The 22,837-nt window shown below is 37.2% G+C and overlaps 1 long non-coding RNA gene across 1 annotated transcript in view; it reads left to right on the forward strand.

Annotated features, from left to right (window-relative positions):
* LOC149130352 (uncharacterized) overlaps window positions 1-22,837 on the forward strand; it is a 100,998-nt gene that overhangs the window by 27,593 nt on the left and 50,568 nt on the right. The gene's annotated exons all lie outside the window — the stretch shown is intronic.

Below are 22,837 nucleotides of genomic sequence, written 5' to 3' on the forward strand. Positions count from 1 at the left end.
ATAATAATAATAATAATAATAATAATAATAATAATAATAATAATAATAATAATAATAATAATACTACTACTACTACTACTAATTATTATTATTATTATTATTATTATTATTATTATTATTATTATTATTATTATTATTATTATTATTATTATTATTATTATTATTATTTACATTATTATTATTATTATTATTATATGTTTGACTTTTGTTTTGCATTTGTACAAGTTGGATCCAAGTCTCACCCAGAGACCTCAAGAGACAACAAGTTAGAAGTTCATGTAGGTGTTATGCCTAGGGTACCATATATTTCGATTTGTACATAGTGTTGTTCTAGAGAATGTTTAAGAAACCATAAGAAAATTATGTGTTTGTTTTAAGATTTGAGATCACATAGACAGTATTTTACGTAGGATATGGGCAGTTCCCATGAGCACTATCTTTTGAACTTCAGCCATTTTGGGGTTTCCTGGTATCTGAGCTAGGTAGTAATCAGCCCGTTTTATTATTATTATTATCATTATCATTATTATTATAAGGTAGGCACAAGGCCTTGAAAATTTTGGGGGAATGGAGCTAGTTGATTACATCAACCCCAGTGAAAACTGGTACTTATTTTATTGACCCCGAAATGATGTAAGGCAAAGTTGACTTCAGCAGAACTTGAACTTAGAATGCAAAGATGGATGAAATGCCGTTAAACATTTTGCCCCCATTCATGGTTTCCTTTCATTATAACTTTATTTCAGCTGCCTTAGTACCGGGCATCCTCGGGGGCCAAGAGTAGCAAGGGCACTTTTGTTTTGCTGTGCAAGCTAAAATTATCACCATTTTAATTCCATTTTAGATGGAGACTGCTTTCCATAGGATATGGGCTGTACCCATCAAGGTTATCTTTTATAGCTCATGGAGATTGGAGTCACCAGGGAGTTGCTTAATATATTTCTCATTATTATTCCCAAGGCAGTGAGCTGGCAGAATCGTTAGCACGCCGGGCAAAATGCTTAGCGGTATTTCATCTGCTGTTATGTTTTGAGTTCAAATTCCGCCGAGATCGACTTTGCCTTTCATCCTTTCGGGGTCGATTAAATAAGTACCAGTTATGCCCTGGGGTCGATGTATTCGACTTAATCACTTTGCCTGTCCTTGTTTGTCCCCTCTATGTTTAGCCCCCAGTGGGCAATAAAAAATAAATTATTATTATTATTATTATTATTATTATTATTATTATTATTATTATTATTATTCTCTAAGGTAGTGAGCTAACAGAATCGTTAGCATGCTGGGCAAAATGCTTAGTGACATTTTATCCATTTTTAAGTTCTGAGTTCAAATTCTGTTGAGGTCAACTTTGTCTTTCATCCTATCAGGGTTGATAAAATAAGTAGCAGTGAAACACTGGGGTCTATGTAATCGCCTTGCCCCTCTCCCTAAATTTTAGGCCTTGTGCCTTTAGTAGAAAGGATTATTATCATTATTATTATTATTATCATTATTATTATTATTATTATCATTATTATTATTATTATCATTATTATTATCATTATTATTATTATTATTATTATTATTATTATTATTTAAGCTGGCTGAATTGTTAGCATGCTGGACAAGATGCTTAACGGTATTTTGAGTTCAAATTCTTTGAGGTCGATTTAACTATTCCTATAACAAGTACCACCAGACCAACTACTGAAAAACTATCAATGCCATATGGACATTTAAGGAATAACATGTGTGTAAATGCTTGGAATCTGGTGTTGGTTTGTTTCTGTTATCATAAATTAGCTCCTGATAGAAAAAAAATACTTAGATTCATTTGATCAATTTAAACCCTCCAAGATGATGCCACAACTTGGCCTCAGTCCAGTATATATATATATATATATATATATATATATATATATATATATGTATATATGTGTATATATATGTGTATATATATATATATATATATATATATATATATATATATATATATATATATATATATATATATATATATATATATATATATAGCTGAAGGATTAAGATTAATCAAAGGATATACTAAGTGTGTCTACCTGCTGGAAATAAGTCAAAACTCTTATTTGAATTGCAGATTTAAATAAGAGTTTTGACTGTTATTTCCAACAGGTAGTCCTTTGATTAATTTTAATCCTTCAGGTATTTGATGCATTTTTGGGGCCTGCAATTGCCTATATCATTGATTTTGTTATTATCATTTATAAATCGTTACACTAGATTAGTAACAGAGTTAATGATATCTTCGCAAATTATTTTTTCTTGAATTATTTGCTCTGTATTGAAATTATATATATATATATATATCATCATCGTTTGATTGGAGCCTGGTGTAGCCATCTGGTTTCACCAGTCCTCAGTCAAATCGTCCAACCCATGCTAGCATGGAAAGCGGACGTTAAACGACGACGACGTTTATTGTCTCCCTTCCATGTTGTGAAAGAGTCGGACAGTTTGACAGGAGCTGGCTACGCAGGAGACTCCACTAGATTTCTGTGTCAGTTTTGGCATGGATTTTACGGCAGTATGCCCTTCCTAACACCAACCACTTGGCAGAGTGGACCCAGTGTTTTGTATGTGGTACCAGCACAGGTGAAGTCAGTCTTGGCATGTTTTTTACAGCTGGATGCCCTTCCATATGCCAACCACTTAACAGTGTGGACTGGATACTTTTCATGCGGTATCAACACTGGTAGAGTCACCAAGTAACTTGCAAGATATTTTGAGAGGGGAGGGGAAATTGGAGGAGGGGATCTTGTGTGTGTCAGGTGATGAAAGGTTAGAGTGTGACAGAAAGACAGAGAGACAGAAATAAGTGTCTTGCTGTGGAGGAGGTACATGGTTACTCAGCCAAATAGAGAAAGAGAGAGATAGAGAGACAGAGAGAGAGAGAAAGTCTTCTTCTTTCTGATGAAGGACAAACATCCGAAATGTCAAACACTCTATTTCTAATTCTCAAGAGTTAAATTAATTGTCTGGATAGTTCTTTCTGTTTGTTTTGTGACTTTACATCACGCACACACACACAAACACACACATATATACATATATGTATATATATAGAAATACATATATATATGTATATATATATATATATACACATATATATGCATATATATATATATATATATATATATATATATATATATATACACACACACATGCATGCATACATACATACATACATGCACACATTCATACATATATCTATGTTAGTATAGATAGAGAGATAGATAGATATTTTCCCTTTTATCTTTTACTTGTATCAATCATTGGAGTGTGGCCATACTGGGGCACCACCTTGAAAAATCCAGCAGAAGAAGATTTGATTTGGTTTCTCTCAAACAAGAAAAACTTCGACCAAGATCAAAGTGTTAACAGAAGAAATGACTGAAGCTCCAGTTGTTATGCATACAAAATTTCCTGCAACTGTCATGGTTTTAGGGGTTGTCAGCAATGAAGGACATGTGATGCCTCCTTACATCTTTCCACAAGGCCTTAGAGTTAACTCTGCCACTTACATTGTGGTCCTGGAAATAATTGTTAAGCCTAGGATAGACAGTGTATGCAATGGAAGGCTGTAAGACTCTTCACTATCACACATGGCTCCAGTAACACAGGAATAGATGGCTGAAAATGTTCACGATAACATAACCCCTAACATCTGACCTGCTATTTCTCCAGATCTCAATCCATTGGACCATTACACATGGAGCATTGTTGAGATAGAGAGGTCACAGAACACGTCTATAACACCAAAGATTCTTTGAAAGCTGCCGTAGTCAGAATAATGTCCAAAATGAACCAGGGACACTTGATTCAAGCATGTAGAGGATTTAGATCTTATATAGAAGCAGTTGTTGAAGCTGAAGGTGGCTTTATTGAATAACATTCTAGAAAAGAAGGTTTATTTTTATCCTCATAGCATTTTTTGATAAATAAAGTTATTATCTGCTATTATATATCTGTTTTTATAAACATAAATCTGTCCTAAAATATCTTATGCACCCTGTATATATTTCTGTACATATACACAGGCACAAAGGGTAAATCAGAAAGTAATTTACACCCTTTATGTGTGTGTGTGTGTGTGTGTGTGTGTGTGTGTGTGTGTGTGTACACACATAAAAGCAAGTCAGAAATAGATGCAATTTTCATTTGCATTAATTTCTGACTCTCTTTCATGTATTTACGCACACATACACACACACACACATGCACACACATACACAGGCACGTAACTATGTGTCTGTCTGTCTGTCTGTCTGCACAGTATCAAAATCAGATGTTGCACATATTGAAATATACCAAATGCTTTTTATTCATTCCTTCATACATGAGGGCAACAAGAAATGATTTCTCTGTGACAATTGAATAAATTACACCAATTTTTCAAGATCAATAACTTTTGATTGCATGTACACATGCACTTTATCTAAAACACTCTCCATAACAGCATGCAGTATGTCATTATTTTTTCAAGAATGATATATGTATCCGTTCTTCACTGGAATATTCTTATTGTATGGTTATGCTGATGAAGTCAGCCCTTGAATCGATTTGCGATGTTTCCTCTTTAATCAGTACCATTTCACTTATTATTTGCTTTGACACTAGCTGCAAATAAAACAAATTCCTCCAAGCTTTGTCTGTTAAATGGGCAAATACTTTGACAATGGCAATTGTATTTCTGTGTTCTATTCACACTTCTCAAATTATTTAAATTCTTTGTTTCTTTTATCATTCATCAATCATGCAGTGTTAGCAGAATTCCTAAACATTGAGTACCTTATTTTAAGTGAAGTGATCTTAAAAGTTTTTCCTATACTCGTGCACAAGAGAGAAATGTTTTCTTACTAGTTTTCTGACATGTCTCTAATCTTATAATATTCATATTTCTATTTATCTTTCTTAATGTTTATATATTATAGGTATATATACTCTTTTAATCTTTTACTTGTTTCAATCATTTGACTGCGGCCATGCTGGAACACCGCCTTTAGTCGAGCAAATCGATCCCAGGACTTATTCCTTGGAAGCCTAGTACTTATTCTATCGGTGTCTTTTGCCAAACCACTAAATTACGGGGACGTAAACACACCAGTATCGGTTGTCAAGCGATGGTGGGGGGACAAACACAAGCACACACACACAGACACACACACACACACACACACACACACACACACACACATACATATATATATATATATATATATATATACATATATACGACGGGCTTCTTTCAGTTTCCGTCTACCGATTCTACTCAGAAAGCTTTGGTCAGCCCAAGGCTACAGTAGAAGTCACTTGCCCAAGGTGCCACGCAGTGAAACTGAACCCAGAACCATGTGGTTGGTAAGCAAGCTACTTACCACACAGCCACACCTAAGCCTAATTGAAGAAAACCGAATACCTTAGGAATGAGAACCCAGGTTTGAAATTTCCCCCAAGACACCTGAAGAAGGCTGGAGGGTATATCAGCCGAAACGTGTTAACAACAAACAAGATGAGGACAAATATCTGTCAAATGTAAATAATGTAAATAATGTACATAATTCCTCATCTCTTAAATATGGAACTGTACCAGCATCAGTGCTTTATATGTGGTACCAGCATGGGTGCTTTTTTACGTAGCACCAACACAGCAAGCACAAGTGCTCTTTACATGGTACCAGCTCCAGTGCTTTTAGCATGGAAGTAGCACCAGAGCTTTTTATGTGGCACCAGTACAGATTCAGAGGTTACATATCTTTTATCTTTCACTTGTTTCAGTCATTAGACTACGGCCATGCTGGGGTACCACCTTGAATTTTTAGTTGAATGAATCAATCCAAGTACTTTTCTCTTAAACCTGGTACTTATTCTATCAGTCTCTTTTGCCGGACTGCCAAATTGCAGGGATACAAACACACCAACACCAGTTATCAAATGGTGGTAGCAATGACAAGGATAGATCCAAGGACACACACACAAACACACACACACAAACACACACACACACACAAACACACACACGCAAACACACACACACAAACACACACACACACACACACACAAACACACACACACAAACACACACACACAAACACACACACACACACACACACAAACACACACACACAAACACACACACACAAACACACACACACACACACAAACATATATATATATACATATACACATGATGGGCTTCTTTTAGTTTCCATCTACCAAATCCATTCACAAGACTATAATAGAAGACACTTGTCCAAGGTGCCATTCTGAGGGACTGAACCCAGAACCAATGTGGTTGGGAAGCAAACTTCTTACCACACAACCAAGCCTGTACCTATAAGTATACTGTTGAAGGAAACATGTGCAAAACCACTCAAATGGATGCAAACCCTTGAATGCATTCTTTCATGTAGCATACATGGTAGATATACAAACAGCACAAATTTAAGTATTTCACCATAGATTGAAAGAAATTATGAACAGCCTTGATACACTTTTGAGCCTCGTTGACATCTTATCAGTGGTGCCTGCATCATTTTGACTTGTCCCAGGGAAACGAGCAGCCAATGTCTTTATATTAACAGTAGCCTCAGAGAAATGAACTAATTTGCATACTAGAAGTATTTAACAAATTGACCCAGAACTTATTTTCTTTTTCGGCCTGCTTCTTACTGTATGAGTCTCTTTTGCTGAACCATTAACTTACAGGGATGTAAACAAACCAACACTGGTTCTCAGGCAGTAGTGAGAGACAACGACACACCACAGATATATATTTATGTGTGTGTTTGTGTGCATCTCTCTCTCTCTCTCTCTCTCTCTCTCTCTCTCTCTCTCTCTCTCTTAATATATATATATATATATATATATATATATATATATATATATATGAGAGGTTTTGGCATCCAATATGCAAGTAAGGCTATATAAGTGCTATGTAAGGACCGCTGTTAAGCTCCCAGTTCAATAATAGTATGGGTGAGGAGTCTAATGCGAGTCGTGCATGAGCATGTATATGTTAAATAATATGAGACAAGGTCAAAACAGTGTGAAATTTCTAGGACATTTATAAAGAGAAAGGTAGTCTTACAACTGTTTCAGGGATATGAGAGACATCGCTTCATCAGAGACGATATGAGAGAGTTAAATAGAGGGAAATAGTAGAGTTCAATATAAGGAGTTATTTTGGAAAGGGAGAGATATAGGAAGTACAAAGGGAAATATGAGAAAATATGAGAATAAAAATAAAAATATATGTTGGATGTTACAGTTGCAGTTCCATTATCCAAGGAAACTGATGTGTAGAATGGGTAAAGAGTCTTCTTGTCCATGGTATGTAAATTCCGATAACAGTTCATATTTTTTTTATTACAAATGGATAGTGTGTCTATACACACACACAGAGGCATCTTTCAGTTTTTATCTACCAAATCCACTCACAAGGCTTCAGTCAGTTCAAGGCTACAGTAGAAGACACTTGCTCAAGGTGCCATGCAGTAGGACTGAACTCAGAACCATGCGGTTCAGAAGCAAACTGCACCTTATATACATATGTATGTGGGCTTAAAAGTGCATCTGTCTATATACAGCAAATAGGCCAAAAACCCAAACATAGAACTACAAGTATAAAATATATCTGAATGGACTAATTACATCGTTAGATAAATATAAAGCTAATTAGCAATCTAATTGCTGTATAAAGAAATAGAAATCTTATTATAAATCCATTTATGAGCTTAATTAAATTTATAAATCTAGAGACACAGACGTGGGTGGGTGGTTGTTGAGAAGCTTGTTTTGTACTTAAATAGTCTTAGGTTCAGTTCCACTGCACAGCACCTTGGGCAATGGTCTTCTCCTACAGCCCCATGCTGACCAAAGCCTTATGGGTTGATAGAAGCCTGTCATGTGTGTGTGTGTGTGTGTGTGCAGGGTGTTGAGACTAAATTTGATGGTTTGCACAAAAGGTAAAGAAAGCACAGAATTCCATCCAAAAATGAAAGTATTTTTAAAATATCAAAAAATATTAATATAATGGTTGGGAGATAACTGTTTTCTCAAAGTAGCTGCCCTCAGCTTCCACTACCATCTGATGAAGGCTGGAGGGTATATCAGCTGAAATGTGTTAACGACAAACAAGATGAGGACAAATATCCGTCAAATGTAAATAATGCACTGATGCTGGTGTCACTTAAAATGCAGCCAGTACACAAAGTAGAGTGGTTGGCATTAGGAAGGGTATCCAGCTGTAGAAACCATGCCAAAAGCAGACAATTGCAGTCTGGGGCAGTTTTCCAGCTTGTCAGCTCCTGTCAAACCGTCCAACCCATGCCAGCATGGAAAACAGACATTAAATGAAGATGATAATGACAAGTGCATGTGTGTAGCTGTATGTCGCCCCCCCCCCCCCCGCCTACACCAATATAAGCAGACACATCTTCAAACCATGTGCAAAGTTATCGCTGACCTACATACGGCATGGCCCACGTCCCACTTACTAAAACACATATAAAAATCCATAACATTCAACCCTTCCAAATTTTGTTACAAAACACATTATCCCCCCCCCCCCAAAGCCCTTCGTCTTTTGTATTCTAAGTAACAATAGCCGTGGAGTTAACGACATTGATAACACAGATAATGCAAGCAATTATAAAATTATTTATAGCTCAATAGCAAACCACACCTTGAGATAAAAACAATATTTTATCACAAATTTCTTGTTAAAAATGCCCCCCACAGAAAAAGAACATTAGCAAAATAGCTTTCTATTCACTAATCGCTGGGTTTCTCATATTTTAGCATTGATAGGTTCACAGCTGGGGCCTTCATAAGAATGTTTCATAGGAAAGTTTTCTAAAGATTAATAACCACTTCATTTACAGAAATTGGTCTTTAGAAATTTATTCTATTATTCTTTCATTTGTTTCGGTCATTTGACTGAAACATGCGGCCATGCTGGAGCTCTGCCTTGAAGTGTTTTGCTCAAACAAATCAACCCCAGTACTTCTTATTTTGTTTAAAGCCTGCTGCTTATTTTGTTGGTCGCTTTTGCTGAACTGCTAGGTTACAGGTGCATAAACATGCCAAAACTGTTTGTCATGCAGTGATGGGACAGAAACAGACACAAAGACACACACATACACAGAAACACAAACACAAACGCACACATGTGTACACATGCACACTCATACACGCATACGATGAGCTTCTCTCAGTTTCCATCTACCAAATCCACACACAAGGCTTTGGTTGGCCCAGGGCTAGAGTAGAAGACACTTACCCAAGGTGCTATGCAGTGGGACTGAACCTGGAACCATGTGGTTGAGAAGAAGAAATGGAAGAAGAAGAAGAAGAAGGAGAAGAAGAAGAAGAAGAAGAAGAAGAAGAAGAAGAAGAATTGGGAGAAAAGTAGGCAAGAGAAAGGGGAAGAAAAAAAGAATAACAAAAACATTTACAAGGTGAAGAAAAAAGAAGACAGGATAAGAAAAGAAAGAAGGTGAAAAACATATACACAAGTACATGCATGCAGACATATATTATTAGCCAACACATACATGCACACATGGCTAGCTACTTACCTACGAACATATAGAAGAAGAAGAAGAAGAAGAGGAAGACAAAAAAAGAAGAAAAAAGGAAAAGAAGAGGTGGGAGGTTAAAAAAGAATGATGTTGCCCAGAAATAGAAAGGAGCCACCATGAATCCTGGAGGCAGAAACAGGTCACAACAATTTTAAATGTAATCCATAAAAATGTTTATATACACTTGTTTATACGCAAATGTTTATGTATAATATACGATATATACACAACGAGTTTTAAGTGGTTGTTGATGTTTATGTTCCTGTTGTAATGGCTTTTCATTGTGCTTCTTTTTGTTGCTGGTGTAGGGTTTGTTTCTCGTGTGTGTGTGTGTGTGTGTGTGTGTATATATATATATATATATATATATATATATATATATATGTATGTGAGTGTGTGCATGTATGTATATGTATACATGTATACATATGTATACATACATATATATATATGTTAAAGTCTGTCATACCGGCCATGATGAAATACCACAAGGTATAGAAAATACGTATTCGCCTTTATATATTTAATCCTTTATATTGAACACTCAATATTTCATCTATTCAATAAGACATATTCCATATATTCAATAAGACATTCAATACTTCATTTCATTGTACCATCCATTTTTATATTATATATTGTATATTCCATATTCTATATCCCACATTAATTTTACAAGAATATAAATAAAGCATAAAAAACAGACAGTGTTGGAACTCTTTTAAACAAAATGATATATTCCTCTATACACAATCATACAAAACCCCTTTTTTTGTATTTATTTTTACTCACATATATATATATATATATATATATACTCTCTTTTACTCTTTTACATGTTTCAGTCATTTGACTGCAGCCATGCTGGAGCACCACCTTTAGTCGAGCAAATCGACCCTAGGAGTTATTCTTTGTAAGCCTAGTACTTATTCTATCAGTCTCTTTTGCCAAACCGCTAAGTTACGGGGAAGTAAACACATCAGCATCGGTTGTCAAGCGATGTTGGGGGGACAAATACAGACACACACACATACATGTATATATTTATACATATATACGGCGGGCTTCTTTCAGTTTCCGTCTACCAAATCCACTCACAAGGCTTTGGTCGGCCCGAAGCTATAGTAGAAGACACTTGCCCAAGGTGTCACGCAGTGGGACTGAACCCAGAATCATGTGGTTAGTAAGCAAGCTACTTACCACACAGCCACTCCTACGCCTGTATATATATATATATATATAGATCAATCAATAGATAGATAGATGGACAGACAGACACATAGGTAGACAGACAAGCAGGCAGATAGCTAAAACTAGACAGACAGACAGATAGATAGATAGATAGATAGATAGATAGATAGATAAATAGATAGATGGATAGATAGATAGATGGATGCAGGCATGGATGTGTGGTAAGCATCTCACTTTGCAGCTACATGGTTCTGGGTTCATTTCCATTGTGTGGCACCTTGGGCAAGCATTTCCTTGTGTAGCCTTGGGAAGATCAATGCCTTGTGATTGGATTTGGTGGGCAGAAACTGTAAAACTGTAAGAAGCCTGAAGTAGTTGTATGCTGTCAACTTAATGTGACAGTCCCCTGGGGGCAATAATACTACTGTTGGTTAGACCTAGGAAGCTGCACCGCTTCCTGTCGGCCTTGACACACATCCTGTGTCCTTATGTAAGAAACCTGTTGTGATATAAAGTCTGTCATACCGGCCATGACGAAGGGAAATAACCCTGAAACTCGAGTCGCCTTTATATATTTATATTTATATATTTATATATTTGATCCTTTATACTGAACACTCAATATTTCATCTACATTCAATACTTTCTTTCATGGTGCCATCCATTTTTATTTTATTTTGTTTTATATTGTATATTGTATATTATATTATATATTGTATATTCCATATTCTATACCCCACATTAGTTCTGCAGGAATATAAATAAAACATAAAAAACAGACAGTGTTGGAACTCTTTTAAACAAAATAATATATATATATATATATATATATATATATATATATATATATATAATAATAATAATAATGCAAATGATATTTGAGTATATGCATATATACATATATGTACATACCTACTTCTACATGTATGCATAGATGCATATCCGGGTACAGGATGTCAAAAAAATGTGGACAAAAAAGGAACGGGAACATAAACAAGGCACAAAAAACAAACATATACACATATATATGTATGTATGTATGTATGTATGTATGTATATTTGTGTGTATGTATGTATGTATGTATGTATGTATATATATGTATATTTGTGTGTGTGTGTGAATATATGTATACATACATTTATAAATAGACAGACAGACAGACAGAATCATGCAGGCCTGGCTGTGTGGTAAGAAGCTTGCTTCCCAACTACATGGTTCTGTGTTCATTTCTATTCTGTGGTACCTTGGGCAAGTGTTTTCTACTATAGCCTTGGGCTGATCAAAGCCTTGTGAGTGGATGTAGTAGGTGGAAACTGAAAGAAGCCTATCATATACATACATACATCACAGCTTGACAACAGGTGTTGGTATATTTACGTCACGATAACTTAGCAGTTTGGCAAAACAGACCAATAGAATAAGTATAAGGCTTACAAAAGAAATGTCCTGGGGTCAATTTCTTAAACTAAAAAAACCTTTTAAGGAAGTGCTCCAGCATGGTCAAAGTCAAATGACTGAAACAAGTAAAAGAATAAAAGAAAAAAACCTACATATAAATGTACAAACAAACATATATAATTTATCTTGTAGCTTTCACTTGTTTTTATTTATTTGACTGTGGCCATACTGGGGCACTTCCTTGGAGAATATTAGTGGAATAAATCGATTCCAGTATTTAAGATTTTGTCTTTTTTTTTCTAATCCTGGTACTTATTTTACCAGTCTCTTTTGCCAAACTGCTAATGTTAGCGGGACATAAACAAACCAACACCGGCAGTCAAGCAGTGATGGAGGACAAACACACACACACACACACACACTCTCTCTCTCTCGCTCTCTCTCACATGCACAATGGGCTTCTTTTAGTTTCCATCTACCAGATCCACTCACAAGGCTTTGTTCGATCCAAGGCTGTAGGAGAAGACAGTACTCGAAGTCTTAGTTGTTGTTTATTTCACTGTGAGCTCTATGTTATCATGCCTAGCCATATCTGGCATCCTACACTTTGATATGCCTTGATTCTTAAAAACGCTCATAACAAAATGTTATATATATATATGTACATATGTATGTATATAAACATACACATGGACACACATGCATGTACATATATGTATGTGTGTGTATGTATATATATATATATATATATATATATATATATATATATATATATATATATATATATATATATATACACACATATGTATATATACACACACACACACACACACGCATATATAAGACCCGGCAAGGCAAGTGAGATCGTTGCCAGTGCCCCTGGACTGGCTTTTGTGCGGGTGGCACATAAGATGTACCATCTTGAGCGTGACCGTTGCCAGTACCGCCTGACTGGCCTTGTAGGGTTTTCGAGTGAGATCGTTGCCAGTGCCCCTGGACTGGCTCTTGTGCGGGTGGCACATAAAAGACACCATTTCGAGCGTGGCCGTTTTCGTGCGGGTGATACGTAAAAGCACCCACTATACTCTCTGAGTGGTTGGCGTTAGGAAGGGCATCCAGCTGTAGAAACTCTGCCAAATTAGATTGGAGCCTGGTGTACCCATCCGGTTGCACCAGTCCTCAGTCAAATCGTCCAACCCATGCTAGCATGGAAAGTGAACGTTAAACGATGATGATGATGATGATGATGATATGTGTGTGTGTAATGTTTATACTTATAAGCACAAACATTGCATTGTGAATGGTCTCCAAACAATATCAGGTTTCACAATCTTTTCTCCATTTCTCTCGTAACTTCCCCATCTAGAATTACTTATTGTCTGTATACGTATGTACATATACACACACACATATGCATACATGCACATGCATACACAAACATCCATATACTTACACATGCACAAACGCATACACACACACACACATACATACATATATATATAAATCTATGTGCATATGTATATATATATATATATATATATACTTAGTATACATTGGGAAATGCTAATTTGCCCCTTAAGAGTTGAAGCATTTAAACATTGTATCATGTTAAATGATGCTTTTCATTTGGGTGTATATATATATATACACAGACACACATACATACATACATACATACATACATACATCCATATATATAAACATACATATATATATATATATATATATATATATATATATATATATATATATACATACATACATAAATATACATACATACATAAATATATATATGTATATATATATATATATATATATATATATATATATATATATATATACATATATATATTTATGTATGTATGTATTTATTTATATATATGTATGTATGTATTTATTTATATATATATATGTGTATATATATGTGTATATATATGCTAATCCTCGCACAGAGAATCATACGAACAACATGCATCTAATCAAATGTTATCTCGGTTCATATGTTGACCAGCAATATATACATATTTTGTTCACGGAAACTTATATCTACCACAAACTACATTTAAACAATCACCCACGCCCCCTCCACACACACACACACACAGATGGAGTTCCGCATAAATACAATATGCATTCATGCACAATACACATATAAACAAACACGCTATACAATATGTAATGGATCCAGTTATTTTGTAAATTGAAATACCAAAATGATTAAACATTTTGCAGCATTTTCATTGCTGCTGCTGCTGCTGCTGCTGCTGTTGTTGTTGTTGTTGTTGTTGTTGTTGTTGTTGTTGTTGTTGTTGTTGTTGTTGTTGTTGTTGTTGTTGTTGTTGTTGTTGTTGTTGTTGTTGTTGTTGTTGTTGTTGTTGTTGTTGTTGTTGTTGTTGTTGTTGTTGTTGTTGTTGTTGTTGTTGTTGTTGTTGTTGTTGTTGTTGTTGTTGTTGTTGTTGTTGTTGTTGTTGTTGTTGTTGTTGTTGTTGTTGTTGTTGTTGTTGTTGTTGTTGTTGTTGTTGTTGTTGTTGTTGTTGTTGTTGTTGTTGTTGTTGTTGTTGTTGTTGTTGTTGTTGTTGTTGTTGTTGTTGTTGTTGTTGTTGTTGTTGTTGTTGTTGTTGTTGTTGTTGTTGTTGTTGTTGTTGTTGTTGTTGTTGTTGTTGTTGTTGTTGTTGTTGTTGTTGTTGTTGTTGTTGTTGTTGTTGTTGTTGTTGTTGTTATTATTATTATTATTCAGTCTGAAGTATTTCAATTACTCTCTTGTTATGAGGTGATCCGTCTTTGACCCTCTCTGGAAATCTTAAGAGTGCAATAGATTAGCTTATAGGCGTAGGAGTGGCTGTGTGGTAAGTAGCTTGCTTACAAACCACATGGTCCCGGGTTCAGTCCCACTGCGTGGCATCTTGGGCAAGTGCCTTCTACTATAGCCTCGGGCCGACCAATGCCTTGTGAGTGGATTTGGTAGTCGGAAACTGAAAGAAGCCTGTCGTATATATGTATATATATATATGTATGTGTGTATGTGTTTGTGTGTCTGTGTTTGTCCCCACAACATCGCTTGACAACTGATGCTGGTGTGTTTACGTCCTCGTAACTTAGCGGTTCGGCAAAAGAGACCGAAAGAATAAGTACTAGGCTTCCAAAGAATAAGTCCTGGGGTCGATTTGCCCGACTAAAGGCGGTGCTCCAGCATGGCCACAGTCAAAAGACTGAAACAAGTAAAAGAGTAAAAGATATATATATATATATATATATATATATATATATATATATATACATATATATATATACAGAGAGAGAGGGGGAGGGAGAGTCAGGTATAGTTGTGTGGTTAAGATCACTTCTTTGCAAATTATGTGATTTGGGGTTCAGTTCTTGTGTGTGGCACCGCTTGAGTAATTGTCTTCTACTGTAGCCATAGGCTGACCAAAGCCTTGTGAGTGGATTTGGTAGATGGAAACTGAAAGAAGCCCATCGTATATACATATATATATGTATGTGTTTGTGTGTCTGTGTTTGTCCCCCCAACTTCGCTTGACAACTGATGTTGGTGTTTTTACGTCCCTGTAACTTAGTGGTTCAACAAAAAGAGACCGATAGAATAAGTACTAGGCTTACAAAGAATAAGTCCTGGGGTCGATTTGTTCGACTAAAGGTGGTGCTCCAGCATAGCCACAGTCAAATGACTGAAACAAGTAAAAGAGAGTAACCTAAGGTGTGTACCGCATACTAGGATAGAACCCAAAACGACGTAGCTGCAAAGCAAACATCCTTAACCACACAACCACGCATATTCACTTATCATTTCCCTCCCAACATTTTATTACTAACAAACACGTTTTATATATTAGTAACATGTATATATATATGTCATAATAAATCTGGCTTTTTATGAGGAGCAAGGGATCATAACACAAACATTTTAATATGGAGCTTTTGTTACTCATTTTGTTTTGTTAATGTTGTTGCTGTTGGTGTTGTTTTTCTATGCCTTAGTGACGTAGATACTCGTAAGTTTAATCCGATTTTCTCCAAATATGTTCCACATGATTATAATTGAGAAATGAAATATATAATAGTACTTATGTTACGCATTTTTGGTGAATTCTCAGTCAAACTGCCACCCACTTCTTTTCAAATATAACGCTGTTTCCCCCACCCCAGGCCCTGTACAGCTTTCATGCAACATTACCTTCAAATCCAGACATGCATACATGCATGCATACACTCGTACACACACACACACACACACTCTTTTACTCTTTTATTTGTTTCAGTCATTTGACTGTGGCCATGCTGGAGCACCACCTTTTTAGTCGAGTTAATCGACCCCAGGACTTATTCTTGTTAAGCCTAGTTCTTATTCTATCGGTCTCTTTAGCCGAACCGCTAAGTTACGGGGACATAAACACACCAGCATCGGTTGTCAAGTGATGTTGGGGGAGACAAACACAGACACACAAACATATACACACACATACATATATATATATACATATATACGACCGGCTTCTTTCAGTTTCCGTCTACCAAATCCACTCACAAGGCTTTGGTCGGCCCGAGGCTATAGTAGAAGACACTTGCCCAAGGTGCCACGTAGTAGGACTGAACCCGGGAACATGTGCTTGGTGAGCAAGCTGGGGGACAAACACAGACACACAAACATATACACACACATACATATATATATATACATATATACGACCGGCTTCTTTCAGTTTCCGTCTACCAAATCCACTCACAAGGCTTTGGTCGGCCCGAGGCTATAGTAGAAGACACTTGCCCAAGGTGCCACGTAGTAGGACTGAACCCGGGAACATGTGCTTGGTGAGCAAGCTAAGTTACGGGGACATAAACACACCAGCATCGGTTGTCAAGTGATGTTGGGGGAGACAAACACAGACACACAAACATATACACACACATACATATATATATATACATATATACGACCGGCTTCTTTCAGTTTCCGTCTACCAAATCCACTCACAAGGCTTTGGTCGGCCCGAGGCTATAGTAGAAGACACTTGCCCAAGGTGCCACGTAGTAGGACTGAACCCGGGAACATGTGCTTGGTGAGCAAGCTGGGGGACAAACACAGACACACAAACATATACACACACATACATATATATATATACATATATACGACCGGCTTCTTTCAGTTTCCGTCTACCAAATCCACTCACAAGGCTTTGGTCGGCCCGAGGCTATAGTAGAAGACACTTGCCCAAGGTGCCACGTAGTAGGACTGAACCCGGGAACATGTGCTTGGTGAGCAAGCTAAGTTACGGGGACATAAACACACCAGCATCGGTTGTCAAGTGATGTTGGGGGAGACAAACACAGACACACAAACATATACACACACATACATATATATATATACATATATACGACCGGCTTCTTTCAGTTTCCGTCTACCAAATCCACTCACAAGGCTTTGGTCGGCCCGAGGCTATAGTAGAAGACACTTGCCCAAGGTGCCACGTAGTAGGACTGAACCCGGGAACATGTGCTTGGTGAGCAAGCTGGGGGACAAACACAGACACACAAACATATACACACACATACATATATATATATACATATATACGACAGGCTTCTTTCAGTTTCCGTCTACCAAATCCACTCACAAGGCTTTGGTCGGCCCGAGGCTATAGTAGAAGACACTTGCCCAAGGTGCCACGTAGTAGGACTGAACCCGGAACCATGTAGTTGGTGAGCAAGCTACTTACCACACAGCCACGCCTGCACCTTTATAATACTGTAGATTTATTCCTTTATTTTTTTGCTTGTTTCAGTCATCTGACTGTGGTCATACTGGAGCACCACCTCAGGGAGTTTTAGCCAAACAAATCAACCACAGGACTTGCTTTTAAGCTTATTACTTATTCTTTGCCCAAACCACTAAGTCACAGGGCCATAAACACACCAACACTGGTTATCAAGCAGTAATGGGGGGGGGACAAACAAAGACATATACGCATATATATATATATATATATATATATATATATATTGATAGGGAGGACAACAAAAGAAAGAAAGAGACCTCGATATTATGCAAATAGAGGAATTTATCTGTAGAAATATGTGACACTTATTCAGTAGCCATGATAAAACTCCGAGTTTCGGATGCCAGGGCGGGAGCCCACACCAACATCTCTTCAGTTATCCACCCAATTGAAAATTCCTGTGAAAAATCTTGGAGTTTTATCATGGCTACTGAATAAGTGTCACATATTTTTACAGATATATATATATATATATATATATATATATATATATATATATAAAAACGATGGGCTTCTTTCTGTTTCCATATACCAATCTACCAAATCCACTCATGAGGCTTTGGTCGGCTTGAAGCTGTAATAGAAGACACTTGCCCCAGGTGCCTCACTGTGGGAATGAACTCAGAACAATGTGGTTAGGAATCAAACTTCTTACTGCACAGCCATAAACATATAATATATAGGCGCAGGTGTAGGTCTGTGGTATGAAGCCTGCTTCCCAACTGCATGCTTTCAGGTTCAATCCCAATGTGTGGTACCTTAGGTAAGTGTCTTCTATCATAACCTCAGGCTGACCAAAGCCTTGTCAGTGGATTTGGTGGACGGAAACTGAAAGAAGCCTGTTGTGTGTGTGTGCATGCATGCGTGCATGTGTGTGTGTGTGTGTATGTGTGTCTTTGTATATGCGTTGGCCCCACCACCACCACTGCTGCTGGACAACCAGTGTTGGTATGTTTGCATTCCCATAACTTAGCAGTTCAGCAAAATAGAATGATAGAATAATTATCAGGCTTAACAAAAGGAGAAAAATAATTCTTCGAAGCAGTGCTCCAGCTTGGCCACAGTCTTATCACTGGAACAAGTAAATTATATATGATAAATGATATATAGCCACAGACATGGCTGTGTGGTAAGAAACCTTCTTCCTAACTACATTGTTCTGGGTTCAGTCTTAATTCATGGTAACTTGGGCAAATGTCTTCCTCTAGAGCCTTAGGCTGACCAAAACCTTGTGAGTGGATTTGATAGAAGGAAGGTGTCGAAACCATAATGATATCTGTGGGGCAGCTGATGATGGAAGTGTGTTGGATTGTTGGTATGGCTGTTATTGTATGTGCAGAATGGTTTTATAAGACATCCATTTGATATGTGCAGGAATGGCTGTGTGGTAAGTAGCTTGCTTACCAATCAGATGGTTCTGGGTTCAGTCCCACTGTGTGGCACCTTGGATAACTGTCTTCTGCTATAGCCTCAGGCTGACCAAGGCATTGTGAGTGGATTTGGTAGACAGAAACTGGCAGAAGCCCATTGTATATATATATATATATATATATATATATATATATATATATATATATACTAGGCTTACAAAAAGTCCTGGGGTTGATTTGCTCGACTAAAGGCAGTGCTCCAGCATGGCCACAGTCAAATGACTGAAAGAAGTAAAAGAGAAAAGAGAATATACATATATAAGCTGTCATCATCAATGCGGATTGGAGAACGAATATTCAGTGTGTTTTTATTTGGCCCAAAAAAAAAGAAGAAATGACCATCCTGAAATACAATATATGTGTGTGTGTGTGTGTGTGTGTGTGTGTATGTACTGGAGTGTTTGAAGTGGTGTACAGGTATTGTATATTAAGAAAAAGGAGGGAGTCAGAATTTTGGATAATTCTTTCATTTGTTTAACCGAATTCAAGAAAACTTGAAGCAAAATTATAAAAACAGAATGTTTCATAGTTTTTTTTATATGAATCGAAGAGTGGAGGATTTTTTTTTTTTTTTGTTTTGTTTTGTTTTGTTTGGAAAAGGAGAAAATTTTGGTTTTTGGAGAACGGCTCAGATAGGAAGCAGGACAATTGAGAAAGAGAAAGAAAAAGAAAAGCAAAGAGATGATGAAAGGACAGAGAGAGAGAGAGAGAGAGAGAGAGAGAGAGAGGGGTTTCTTTTCAATTATATTCTATTGATGTGATCAAGCCATTGAAATTTTATACACACACACACACGAAGGGCCTACACACAAATTCACTCACACAGCTTTGCTTGGCCTGAAGCTATAATAGAAGCATACTGTACTATAGCCAGTACTAAACTTAGACAGATTTTAGAACAATACATTAGAAGACAGAATGTTAGAGAGGCACAGCAACTTGGCAAGAAGTCCGCAAGAGGTTTGCGTAAGTTCATACAGTGTACAAAAGTAGGGAAGTTGTGTGCTTCCCCAGGGACAAGTCCAGCAGAACCTCAATAGACAGTCTGCTGAACTACATCCAAGCAATGCAATCCCACATCACCAGTATGAGGGAAACAGCGGTATGGGAATAAGAGAAGAGAGAAAAGATCCTCAATGCTTATATGATGATGGGGTCAAACATCCTAGGAGCAAAAAAGCACATGACCAACAACTTCCAAGCCACTAATAACATCCCAGCACTGTATGGGCTCTGCAAAGACCATGAGGTGACCACTGACCCAGTTACAGGACCACCAATACCACCAATGAGACCAGTTTGTGAAGCCAATGTTGCCAATAACTACCCGATCTTCTACTTCCTTTCTACGATGATACGCCCTCTGATCAAAATGTCCCTGGATGTGTGCGACAGCACAGAGGACCTTCACACCGGTGTCAATAATTACAGCTATGCCTATCACCTGATGGGACATATGATTGGCCGTATGAATCTAGTACCCTTATACCCATCCATTGATGTTGATTTTGCTGTGGAGAAATGTGTGCATCAGTGGAGTTTCGTGGTGTTGACACAGAAGAACTGGGCCGTCTCCTGAGACTGACATGTGACAATCGTTACTTAGATGAATATGACTTTAGTTGTTTCTGCTCTGCTAGACCAGTAAGAGGTAGACTCCCTACTATAACCTCTATGGCCAAGAAGACCCCTAGAGAGAGCTGGAACGTGTGGACCAGAGCTATACAGACCCCTGAAAATCAATTACCAGGTTAAAAAGTTGGTTGCATATGTGGTGAGTGCAAGTACCAAAATCACACTCAAGTGTTACATATGTAAGTTTAATAACAAGTTATATACCCAAGAGGAAGGAGCAGCCATTGGTGTCGGTATTACTGGTGATGTGGCTAACATATTTATGGTATGTTGGGATAGGAAACTCAAAGAGAAATAACCCTAACCACGTACTCCCACTATGTGGATGATATCGACATAGTAGCCAATGCACCCCTACAAGACAATGTTGATGATATAAAGCTAACACTATGGAGAGCATCTAACAAATAGCTAATTCCATCCACCAGAGAATCAAAGTAATGATAGACTACCCTAACAAGCACCCTAACTATAGGCTACCAGTTTTAGACATGGAACTCTGGTTAGAAACCAAGAACAATAAAGTCCAGATCCTTCACTCCCATTATGCCAAATCACAGGAACACAGCCATAGTGGACAACACCAAGTTCGATATTCTTACAGCAGACTTGGTGAGAGTGATGAGAAATGTGTCTCGCATGTGCGACCCTATGGAATTGGAAAGATGTATACAACACTTTATCCACAGCATGCAATTCTCTGGCTACAACCAAAGGGACAGGATTAGAGTGTGCAAAAGAGTCAGGGCTAAGTACAAAGCCATCATAGAGAGTGATGCAAAGAGGACCTGCCCACTATACAGGAGTAAATCATGGATCAGCACAGAAAGGACCAGAAAAGAGATAGGTAAGACTGACTCATGGTATGACAACAAAAAATATGAGTGTGTCATGTTCATTGATGCTACCCCTGGCGACAAGCTAGCATACCTTTTTAGAAAAACATTAGATAAAGCCAAGCTATGGATTAAAGTAGTAGGAAGGCCTAGTGCCTCTGATCTGTAGAACTTATCTCTTTGATAGCTCGCCATGTATGGAGAACAATTGTATTGTATGTAGGATGAACCCACAGGTTAACTGTGAGGTTAGGTATATAGTGTATAGCTTACGATGTACTGAGGGATGGTGCAGAAGCATGACAACTACTTACATTGAAGAGACAGCATGCAGCATAGGAGAGCATATAGATGAACATTGGCAAGAGTTCAAAGAAGAGACAGGCTTGTCAGCACTCCACCAACATGCTCAAGCTGTACATAGATGCTCAGTCAATAAGATAAAGGTCAAAGTATTATCAACGCTTAGAACTAACATGATACTTAAGCAGATCACAGAGGCTACACACATAGCAAATAGACAGACCAAGCCTCAACAGAAAACACAAATGGAACAATAACAACCACCACCACACTATACAACATGGCAACTAAAGCTATAGGAGGAAAAGAAAAAACACATACAAACAGCATAATACACATACAATAGACATATATGCACATTCCTATGATAAATATTTGAAAAATTAGACATTAAAAAAAACTGTATAAAGGGTACGGATACAAACAACATAAGAAGTGAACCCATATACACACACAAACATATATACAGTAACTTCACAGATGGCTGCAACAGGAACAACAACACAACTAGCAACAATGGTAACAACATCATCTATCATCATGGTGGCAGCTTGGGCAAACACAGTGAGTTACAGGAATGGTACATAGGGTGTGGTTCAAGGGCAGCAGAATCGTATAGGGGATGGGGCCAGAGGGGAGGGTCATG

This window comes from Octopus bimaculoides, chromosome 29 (assembly GCF_046866305.1).
Source record: "Octopus bimaculoides isolate indiv1 chromosome 29, ASM4686630v1, whole genome shotgun sequence".
Lineage (NCBI taxonomy): Eukaryota > Metazoa > Mollusca > Cephalopoda > Octopoda > Octopodidae > Octopus > Octopus bimaculoides.